We start from the raw sequence: 12,391 nt of genomic DNA on the forward strand, positions 1-12,391 counted from the left end.
CGTGACCTGACCTGAAATCAGGAGTTGGACACTTCACAGACTGAGCCACCCAGGCTCTCCACATTTTTACTTTTGAGAGCTATTGTTAAGTTACACTTCAGTGCACCAGCAAATGTGTAAGAGTTTCACCATAACCTTCCTAACTGAGTGTTACAATGCTGGGTTTTGGAAAAAGCAATCCTTAAAGCTATGCTCTCAAATGCTATCTTGGCTCGTCTGGAAATTGTGGCCATGAGATTGTGATCGTGGTGGGAACTTGCTTCAGTTGGACCAACACTGTGCTTAAAATTGCCCTAAGGTGTGGGGCTCCTGGATGGCTCAGTCGGTTGAGCGTCCGACTTCGGCTCAGGCCGTGATCTCACAGTCCGTGAGTTCGAGCCCCACGTCGGGCTCTGTGCTGACAGCCTGGAGCCTGCTTCGGATTCTGTGTTGTGTCTCTCTCTGCCCTTCCCCCACTCTTGCTCTGTCTCTCTCTCTCAAAAATAAATAAACATTAAGCAAAAATTAAAAAAAAAATCACCCTAAGGGGAGTAGTAACGGAGGGCCCAATCATATCTTCAAGCCCCATAGTATCTTGACTTAAAGAAAACAAACTCTAAGTCCACAGAGCATGGAGATCAAGTTGGAATTTAATGGCAATGCCAATTTCCCAAAGGCCTAGTACAGAGAGACTTGAGCCAGATCTGAGCTAGTGGGCAAGGAAATGTGACTTCATCACTGAAGTTGTCAAGATAACCCTGACACTATGGGATGAGCTTTGTCTCTTTTGAAAAATGTGTGGTTTTTGCCTAATCCAGGCAACAAAAGATAATTATTAGGCAATATCTAGTGTTATGGGCTGAAATGTGTCCTCCAAATTCATATGTTGAAGTCCTAACCCTGTTACCTCAGAATGTATTTGGAGATAGGACATTAAAAGAGCTAACTAAGATTAAAGAAGGCCATTGGGGTGACCCTATCCCTTTTAGTGTCCTTATAAGAAGAGATTAGGACACAGACACACACAGAAGAAACACCCTGGAAAGAGACAGGGAGGAGAAGATGGCCATCAACAAGCCAAACAGACCCCAGAAGAAAGCAATCCTGCTGATAACCTGGGTGTTGGACTTCTAGCCCCTAGAACTATCGTTAGTCATTCAGTGTGTAGTACTTTGTTATAGCAGCCGTAGCCAATAAATAAATGAGGGATGGCCAAGGAATTGTTTACGACATCTGATTTTAAGTTGCCTAAAGCTTTGAGTTAAAGAAAATATGGGAGCGGAAACTTATTTGATGGCTTACCTGCCTGTCTCCACTCTATTCATTTTATTTTATTAAAAAAATTTTTTTAATGTTTACTTATTTTTGAGAGAGACAGAATGTGAGCGGGGGGAGGGGCAGAGAGAGAGGGAGACAAAGAATCGTTAGCAGGCTCCAGGCTCTGAGCTGTCAGCACAGAGCTCGACGTGGGGCTCAAACTCGCGAGCTGCAAGATCATGACCTGAGCTGAAGTTGGACGCTCAACCGACTGAGCCACCCACGCACCTCTATTTTATTTTTTAAATAAGGTTAATTTATTTATTTTGAGAGAGAGAGAGCACCGGAGGGGCAGAGAGAGAGGGAGAGAGAGAGAATCCCAAGCAGGCTCCCCACGGTCAAGGCATAGCCTGACACGGGGCTTGATCTCACGAACTGTGAGATCATGACCTGAGCCAAAATCAAGAGTCGGATGCTTAACCGACTGAGCCACCCAAGTGCCCTCTATTCATTTTAATATACTTCTAAGGAATCCATACAGTCATTCACTACTGAGATAATTGAAAATTTTTTTTGAAGCTTTCGGAACTGTGACACTTTCTTATCTTTGCTTTTTATGAAATCAGTATGATATTAAGTGGCATGGCAGATATATTGTAACTAACACTTTTTCAATATGGTGGCATGTTACACAGAGGCAGGGCTTCCTCCTTTCTATGCTCTGTGCTCCCCCATAATGGAGTGTAGTGTCCAGAGTGGCTCTTGTCCCTGCCACAGACAGACATTCAACGTGAATCCCTCGCTACGTGACTGGCGGTGACCAGTGGGTAGATTGTACATGCCTCTGTGGATGAAGGCAATCTGAGATTCGAAAGCTCTCTGGGAGACCAGCGCCTAGACTCGGTAAGCCAAGAGTTTTGAACTCCCCGACGTGCCTCTTTCAGGAAATGGGTAGAATTTGGCCCAAAAGGCGGCGATAGGAGATGTACACTAGGATTGTCAACAGGATACCTGTGTACCGGTAAGTTGAAGAACACCCCTTTTTGGCACAAATTCCAAACTATTTACGTATATTTATTGAGGTAGAAAAATAATGTATTTGCTTATTAAAATGTTCTCTTGTTTGTTTTACAGGCTGCTTATGCTAAGAAAGAAAATAATGTTTTACATTTTTTTGAGGAGGATTTTCAAGAATCTTTATTTGATATTCTTCTGGCCAAAGGAATTTACTTGTGTGAAGCATGGAGAAAAGGCTCAATGCTTGGCATCTGTTTTTCCTTTATATTTTGAATTTAATGGCCTCTTGAGTCACTCTGTTGGCATATTCTTTTGGCATGTGCTGTGGATATCCATTCATATTACTAAAGACCTGGATGAAAATAATTTCTTGGTAAATCACTCATATTATACACTGACCTAGCTGCCATACCCATAATTCCCCAGAACCCATCATAGTTCTGAAAGCATTTAGTGATTGTGCATATTTAAATGTAGAAAACAAATTTAAATAAGGACAAACTTTAAGAAATTAAGATCCCTAACTTCAGGTACTTCATTAAAGAAGAAAGGAAACAAAGAAGAGGAGGGGTACCTGGCTGGCTCTCTAAATCTTAGGGTTGTGAGTTAAAGCCCCATGCTGGGTATAAAGATTATTTTTAAAAAGGAGAGACAGGGGCGCCTGGGTGGCTCAGTGGGTGAAGCGTCCAATTCCTGATATCAGCTCAGGTTATGATCTCACGTTTTGTGGGACTGTGCCCCATGTTGGGCACCATGCTGATGGCGTGGAGCCTGATTGGAGTTCCCTCTCTCTTTCTCACTCTGCCCCTCCCTGCTCGTGCTCTTTCTTTCTCAAAATAAATAAACATTTAAAAAGAGAGAGAGAGAAAGAGAAAACACACCATAATTGCACCAAATAATTTGAGATTCCTCTCAAACTTCCAACATTGTTTCACCTTCGTTCATGTAAACCTGAACGAAAGGTCTGGAAGCAATATTTTACATTGCAACAATCTTAATACTTTTTATTTTTGAAATGATTTCAAAATTCCAGAAAAGCTTCAGGAACAGTTTAAAGAACTCCTTTATATCCATTCATCAGAGAGCCTAATCAGGAATCATCAGTTTTTCTAGTAACATCCATCACAGCAAAATGGCAATACAGTATCAATATGGTACCATGTCCTGCCTTTCGTTGTCATACCTCTTCAGTCTCTGTCAGTCCAGAACTATTCCGTGATCCTTCCTTGATTTTCATGATTATAACATTTTTTTAAATGTTTATTTTTCTTGAGAGAGAGAGACAGAGTGCAAGCAGGGGAGGGGTAGAGAGGGAGACACAGAATCCTAAGCAGGCTCCAGGCTCTGAGCGGTCAGCACAGAGCCCCAGGCGGGGCTCAAACTCACCATAAGATCATGACCTGAGCCAAGGTCAGAAGCTTAACCGACTGAGCCATCCAGGCGTGCCCGTGACTCTAACATTTTTTAAGACGACAGGCAAAATATTTTGTTGGCTATTCCTCATTTAGGGTTGTCTGATGTTTCCTTATAATTAGATTCTGGTTATGCATGCATTTTTGGCAGAAATATCATGAAAGCAATGTTAACTTCTCCTTGCATCCTATCGGGTGACACATAATTTCAATCTTGTGATGTTATAGTTGATGTTATACTTGAATAAAGTGTCTGCCAGTTTACTTCACCGGAAAGCTATTCTTTGCCCCTTTCTAATTGTCTTTGGTGGAGAGATATTTTGCAATTATGTAAATATTCCATTTGCATCTAACTTTCACCCACAAGTTTTGGCATTCATTGACATTTCTCGTCTGAATTAATTATTACTAAGAGTGTTGGCTTCCTGCTCATGCTCTGTCTCTCTCTCTCTCTCTCTCTCTCAAAAATAAATATTTTTTTTAAATTAAAAAAAAAATAAGAGTGTTGCCTAAAGGTGACTTTCTATTTTTTTTTTATTTCTTCTACATTTAATAGTTGGCATTCTGCTATGAAAGAGCCTTTTCTTCTCCCCGTTTATTTATTCATTTGTTGGTTTAAATCTGTATAGACTCAAGGATATTTATTCAATGGATTATAATCAGGTCTTGTAACTATTTCTTTATTTTTATTTTTATTTTTTAAAGTTTACTTATTTATGTTGAGAGTGGCAGAGACAGTGCACGGGGGGGGGGGGGGGGGGGAGGGAGGGGCAGAGAGAGAGGGAGAGAGAGAGAATCCCAAGCAGGTTCCACACTGCCAGCGCAGAGCCCGATGTGGGGCTCGAACCCATGAACCATGAGTTCATGACCTGAGCAGAAACCAAGAGTCAGATGCTAACTGACTGAGCCACCCAGGCGCCCCAGTATAACTATCGATTTTGATGTTCAAATCGTTCCAGATTCAGATTCACCTAGTGGTTGGCCCTTCAAACCGGCTTCGAAATCTTTTTTGACATACTCCTCTTGTTTTTTGAGTACTTCGTTACTTCCTGACATTAAATTATTCTTCATGTTCATCTTGTAATTTTGCTGCCCCAGCCCTGAAATCAGTCATTTTTTCTAAGACCTCTTCTAACTGTTAATGAAAAATGGTCTTTAGAAATCAAGATCTGTTAGGTATGCTTACTGATAGGGGCTACTGATGCCTCCGGGATCTCTCAGTACAGAACTATGATAGAACATAGGTGTATCTATATTCATTTTTCTTTCAGCTATGTATCTTGTAGAGAGAGGCAGGTATATATATACAGGTATATATACAGGTATATATAGGTGTCTCCATTTCTATGTATATAAACAATGAGTTCACAATAGTACCTCCACTTGAGTTCAAACTCAATACCATAGTGTTCATTATCCTTCTTCTATCTTTTTTTTTTTTAACGTTTTATTTATTTTTGAGACAGGGAGAGACAGAGCATGAACATGGGAGGGTCAGAGAGAGGGAGACACAGAATCTGAAACAGGCTCCAGGCTCTGAGCTGTCAGCACAGAGCCCGACGCGGGGCTCGAACTCATGGACTGCGAGATCATGACCTGAGCCGAAGTCGGCCGCCCACTGACTGAGCCACCCAGGCGCCCCATCTTTTTTTTTTTTTTTTTTTTAAGATTTTATTTTTAAGTAATCTCTATGCCTAACATGGGGCTTGAATTCACAACCCCTAGATCTGGAGTCACACGTCCCACCAGCTGAGCCAGTTGGGCAACCCTCTTCTTCCATCTTATATTTATAATTCCCTTTTCTGGTAGCAAGAAATCTGGCTCCATAATCATCAATAGATCTACCTCTTTGCTCAATTCGTCTTTATGAAAATAATCCTCTAACCTCCTTTACCAGCATCTAGTCAACTACTTTCCGGCTGTCCTTCCTTGGACCCATCTAATAGCTTTTTAAATTAACATTAAGGAGGGGAAGGAGGGAAAGAAGGAAGGAGGGAAGGAAGAAGGAAGGAAGGAAGGAAGGAAGGAAGGAAGGAAGGAAGGAAGGAAGGGGGAAGGGGCGAAGGAAGGATATTATCATACTAATCATGGATAAGTAGGGAGTAGGAAGTCTGTTGATCAAGGGAAAAAATATAAAAATCAGGATCTACCTGATTGAGAAGGTAGTTATCAGGTGAGGCTAGATTCTACTGCAGTAACAAACAACCCTAACTTCTTAGCAGTTTTAAATAACAAACATTTATTTCTTGAGCCCACAAAGTCCACTGTGGGCCTGACGGGCTCTGGAAGGTGACTGCTCTTCACGTGTTCATGTGGTGGTTCAGCACACCAGGCTGCTTTGACCTCATTGTCCCTCCATCTCATGATGCTACCATGTCAGCACAGGTCTCGGGGATCTCTGAGGCAGGAGGCGAGAGCATAAGATGACCAGCCTGAAATACTTACTCAAGGAAAGGACACACATCAATTCTGTCCACTATTTGTTAAAGAAAGTCACATGACCACTCCAAATTTCAAAGGAGGAAAGAGAAACAATCCTCCCCTCTGCCCATGAGAAGAGAGCAGAAAATACTGATACAGGGGCGCCTGGGTGGCTCCATCGATTAAGCGTGCGACTCTTGATTTTGGCTCAGGTCACGATCTCACACTTGTGAGATCGAGCCCCCTGTTGGGTGTGGAGCCAGCTTCAGATTCTCTTTCCCTCCCCTTCTGCCCCTCTCCCGTGCTCTGGTGCTCTCTGGAAGGAAGGAAGGACGGAAGGAAGGAAGGAAGGAAGGAAGGAAGGAAGGAAGGAAGGGAAGGAAGGAAGGGAAGGAAGGAAAGGAAGGAAGGGAAGGAAGGAAAGGAAGGAAGGTAGAAAGGAAGAAAAGAAAAAAGAAAATACTGGTACACACAGGGATAGTTTTCTCCCAACTGTTAAGAAAAGCCAGCAATATTCAGACTATTCAGATTCATCTTTTTTTTTTTTTTTTTGTAAAGGAGATTTATTATCTCCCTAAAGCCATACATATTTTTGAACTCCAAGATAATTAAGCTAAAAGCCACATTATAGTGACTAAAAAATCATTTTTAGATGATTTACTTCCAAATTTACACAGGACTGAAATCTGAATTTAGAGAGGGTTCAGGTAGTTGATGAAGTTTCCACTCTGAAAAACTTTTCAGCAACTAAGTCAGCAATTCTCAAACCTGGTTGTGCATTAGAGTCACCTTGGGAGGTTTATAAACATAATTTGCTGACCCTTACTCGCAGGGATGCAGATCAGATCGAGCTGGGGTGGGGTCTGGATAGCACTAGTTTTAAAAACTCCCTAGGTGAGTCCAGCCCAAAGCCAGGATTAGAATCCATATGGCAGTCCACAGCTCCTTCAGCCTGCACACCGCCTCCCCAGGAAACCTCCCCAACCCTAGGTCTAGGTTATGTGCTCCTGTATCCCTGTGTATTCTCTTTGTATCCTTGTATTGTATCCTTTATCCTTTTGCACTGTATTTGCCTGGATGCTTAGTATCTAGCTGTAAACTCTATAAAGATAAGGACCTGCCATTTCACTCATTGAGTCCAGCTCCTGGCATGATGCCTAACACATAGTAGGTGCTGAATTAATGTGTGTTGGAGATATTAAAAAATGAGTGCATAAAATTGGACTGAGAACTTTCCGTCATATTGTTTTCGGTTCCAGTGTAAAGGCTATAGGTACAGACATCGAGTTAGGAAATTGGTTTATTTGTATCCTTTGCGAACGACTGACATTGACCTCTTGTGAAAAGATCCTAGTCTAACCGCGCAGTGAACATTTGTAAAACTGGCTAAAAAACAGCAAGTAAGATATTTGATGTTTAATGTGATTATTTGGTCTTATTTTGAGGGTTAGACACACGCAAGAACTTTTTTTTAGGAGAAGCAGAGATGGCTCATCTATTTGCCTAAGCAGAGTGTGAATCCGGAAGGATCTAAGATAGTAAGTAACAATCATACTGTCTGCAGGGTAAAGCATAAACGTATCTATTGTCCAGGGACCTTCACAGTCTCTCCCCAGCAAGCCTTTCTAACTTCTCCCAGTCGACTATGGGTGGAAAAAGTAGTCAGACATTTTGAATCCAGAAACCTCAGAGTTAAATGGCTGTATCAGAATATTCTGAGAATCTTGGGTTGGCTTCGTAATGTCTCTGGGCCTCAGTTTCCTCACCTGTAAAACCGGGGAGAGAGGATATCTTACGGCTGATTTGAGAGTTAAGTAAGATACTGCACAAGACCGTGCTTTGTACACTGGAAAAGCTTTGTGCATGCAAATGCTGCTTGTTTTTAGCTGCCAAAGAGAGCTACCGATAGATGCCACACTCACCCAATTTCCCCATCTCGTACATCCCTTAGCCTAGAAGGCTCTTTCTTCTCATTTCTGTCTATCCAGACATTAGGCTCAGCAACTGTTAGTGTCCTTCCCTTCCCTCTTGAGTTGTGATTTCTAACTAAGTCTGGGCAGTGGAACCCAAGCAGTGACTGGGGAAGGATGCAACGTGGATTACCCGGTTTTCTGTAGCTCTGTAAGTGGAGAACAACAGGGTAGAAAGGAAAGAGCCATCCCCGCCCCCACCCCCAACATTTGCTCACTAATTTCAAATGTGCCGTTTACTTTTAATTATTCTCATAGTACTTCAAAGCATATTTTGTAAAATTAATAAAGTCTGAGTAATTTGAAACCTCTCCCAGTTAGCCTGCCAATACATCTTTGCTGAGAAATGCTGGAAGTGGAATTCTGAGAGAATGATTTGATCTATGGTTCAGGGACAGAAGGATTACTGAGGAATTTTATATGTTCTCAGAGAGCCTTTCTATTTCAGGAGGAAAAGAAGACAAATTCCATTTCACAGAAGCGAGTGAAGCTATACCAGAGGGTTGCTTATGGAGCAAAGAAGTGAATTTTCACTCTAAACTACGCTGGCTGTGTTCATAAATATTGAAGGTGGAAGGAAAATGATATAGAAAGCAGAAACAATGTTTGCGATCGAATTCTAAGAAACTGATGCAGACATGTGATTGAAAACATTTCAGCTGTGTGAAGGCCTATATTAATTTCTGCATGATAACATTTGTTTCCAGAGTTTCCTGCCGAGATTAGAGACTTATTCCAGCACTTACCAGCATAATGTCATAGAAGATTGACTCTGTGCGATGCTCTGTGACGAAAGGTCTCAAGATTAAACCAGCTTGGTAAGCCATGCACGCTCTTGTTTCCTTCTTAGAGATTCACAATGCCTGTCTGCCTATTAAAACTCTGAGCACTTCAACAGTAAAGATCCTGTTTAATTTTGTTTAACTCCGTCATCCCCAAATTTCTTTGACTGTGAAACCTTTTAAAAAGTAATTACTATTGCACACTCTTACCAACAGCTAAAAACCTCGTGTCCTCCGGGGGTACCCGCCGGGCAATTCTCTATTAACATGCATGGGTTAAATATATTCATTTGCCCAGAGTGTCCTCTCTGGAATGGAGTTGCAACAAGAATTACATACATTTTTGCCTAAAGCATAAAGCAATTAGCCATAAAGGATTTGTTGTGCTGGCGGGGTTTTTGTTTGTTTGCTTTTTTGTTAACAGCTTTATTGAGATACGTAATTCACACACACAACTCGTTCATCTAAAGGGTACAATTCGGTGCCTCGTGGATATTCCGAGTTGGGCAACCATCACCGTAGTCAGTCTTAGATTATTTTTATTTGCTTCATGTCCTTCATTACTTCATTATTTCATGTCCTTTGGCCGTGGTCCCTCGTCTCCTCCCCCTCACCTCAGCCTTGAGTAATCACAAAGCGACTTCCTATTTCTATAGATTAGTCTATGTATATAAACGGAATCACACAATATGTGGCTTGTCCTGGTTTCATTCACATGGCATGATGTTTTCAAGGTTCATCCGTGTTGGGGCGTGTGTCAGCACTTCGTTACTTTGCTTGTTGCTACCGAAATGGAGATCGGCAGAAGACCAGGGACGCAAAGCAATTGATGGGTGGGATTGGTGAATTCTCATGCTGAGGATAAGAGTTTCCCCTGAGGCCGCCAGGATGAGCAAGCACCCTGGCTAGGTTAGAAAGTGCCCTAGAGCGCCTGGGTGGCTCAGTCGGTTAAGCCTAAGCATCCAATTTCTTTTTTTTTTTTATTTTTTTATTTTATTTTTGGGACAGAGAGAGACAGAGCATGAACGGGGGAGGGGCAGAGAGAGAGGGAGACACAGAATCAGAAACAGGCTCCAGGCTCCGAGCCATCAGCCCAGAGCCTGACGCGGGGCTCGAACTCACGGACCGCGAGATCGTGACCTGGCTGAAGTCGGACGCTTAACCGACTGCGCCACCCAGGCGCCCCATAAGCATCCAATTTCGACTCAGGTCTTGAGTTGCGGTTCCTGGGTTCGAGTCCCGCCTCCGTGCTGACAGGTCAGGGCCTGGAGCCAGCTTGGGATCCTATCTCCCTCTCTCTCTGCCCCTCCTTTGCTCTCTCTCTCTCTCTCTCTCTCTCTCTCTCAAAAATAAATAAACATTGGGCCACCTGGGTGGCTCAGTCGGTTCAGCGTCTGACTTTGGCTCAGGTCACCATCTCACAGCTCATGAGTTCAAGCCCGCATGGGGCTCTGTGCTGACAGCTCGGAGCCTGGAGCCTGCTTCAGATTCTGTGTCTCCCTCTCTCTCTGCCCCAACCCACTCACCCTCTGTCTCTCTCAAGAATAAATAAACACACACAAAAAAATGTTTTTAATAAGTAAATAAACATTAAGAAAAATTTAAAAAAGAGAGAGAGAAAGGAAGGAAGGAAGAAAGAAAGACAATGCCTTGCCAGGGGAAGGAGTGCCATAGTCTTTCCTTCTTTCCCTATGCTTTTGGCTTCAAATCTTTTCACACATGTTGGATTTGCCTCCTCTGCAAAATCTGTTTCCTGAAATTTTTAAAGAACAGCGATGCTGTTCTTTGATATGCGGGGCTTGAGGCCTGTACCTATTTCTTGAAATGAGTATCCAAAGTCAGAGAAGCTAGTTTCTTGCTTGTTCACTGACTTTAGAGAGAATTTCCACGAGGACTTGCATGGAGCTTCAGCTAATCCTTTAAAAATGTAAAAATAGTCAGGAGAGATAACGCTGCTTCTCTCCTGAGGCAGCTACTAGAATCACTATAGGGATGTTATATTTTGCAAAGTGTCTCACAGCAATTTTCAGTAATTAGCTCCTGAGAGCTCTGGGGGTGAGAGGAGTTCTTTTCCTTAACCAAGCAGGTAAAGCAGGACCTGGGCTCAGAATTTACAACCCCGACCCCATTGTGCTCTCCCCAAGAAGAGAAGAAGCAAAAGAAAAGAGGCGGGTGGGGGCAGGGAGGGGGAGCGGGAATTTTGATCTTCCCTGAGCACCCGGGACTTAGATTTTATGCAGGTTGCTTCTATTTTCCTATATTGTGACTGTCACTTGCATCCATTGCCTGCTATTTATTCTTGATGCTTGACTATAATGGCCTTTTTTAGATTGTAGAGCTCAAGGACCCCAAATAACTAGAGGGGAGGGGTTTGGGAGGTGGTTCTGTCACTGGCTTAAGGAGATCCTAAGATAGATCTGACTGGTCACTTCACTATAATGGTCTATACTTAGGCTTGGTTACCTTCAGGGGAGTATTGATTCTGAGGTGCGGGGCCACGGAACTTACATGCTTTATTCATTCATTCAGCCTCTGAACACTTTAATGCTTACAGTTTCTAGACAATAAAGACAGCAGCTGCCCTCACGGAATTTATAATCCTGCTCACGTTCTAATAAATCATAGTTGTCTCATGTCTCTTGTGGATTCCATGAAACAACCAATGATGTCTCAAATTAGCTCCTTTCTGACCTGAGCTCTTTAAAGAGATCCCAGGTGAGCAAAGAAATTGAGGCTCAGCAAAGTTTATTGGGAGACAGACCAGGACTGACTCTCAGACTCTCTGATTCCACATCCCACTCTCTTTCAATAAATCAGTGCTCTCCAAAAGACTGAGAAACTTTGGCGTTGACCACAGTCTGGGGGATGCCCAAAGGAACATTAACAGGTGACAAGAAGAGTGTGCTAAATTCAGCCATACTGACAAAGGCATTTTTGTGCCTCGAATCTTGTGGTGTGGTGGAAAGCACGCAGGCTCTCATAAATCCGTGAGGATTAGATTCGTTTCAGAGTATTTGAAATTCTAAAAATAGTGGCTGAAAAATTAAAAGTATATTTGCTTTTCGTGTCAAAGGATGGTATAAGCTGCTTGGTCTTAAGTGAGGGGACCTTTCAGCTTTCTGCTGCTTCTTCCTCATTGTGCAAAGTGGCTGTTAGAGGCTCCAGATATCACATCCTAGTTCCAGGCATCAGGATGAAAGAAAGGCTAAAAAGGATGTGGTCCCTTCCCGCTGGGAAGATTGTTTAGCTGTTCTGCATAATATTTTCACTTTCACCTCATTGGTCAGAACTTAGTCACATGACCAACTGCTGCAAGGGAGAGTGGGAAGTGTGGTCTTTTCGCTGGATGACAGTGTGCCCCAATGTGAATTAAGATTCTGTTACCGAGAAGAGGAGTATGAATATCAGAAGATAACCAGCACTCTTTGTTCTAATATATCCCACCTTCGTTTTATTATGTGATAGACTCTTAGCTATAGCCTATTAACTGAATTGATTACAGTTTTTCATTCATTCAGCAAATACAAATTGATACCTACTGTATGCCAGGCAC

This window comes from Panthera leo, chromosome A2, assembly GCF_018350215.1.
Source record: "Panthera leo isolate Ple1 chromosome A2, P.leo_Ple1_pat1.1, whole genome shotgun sequence".
In the NCBI taxonomy this organism is placed as follows: domain Eukaryota; kingdom Metazoa; phylum Chordata; class Mammalia; order Carnivora; family Felidae; genus Panthera; species Panthera leo.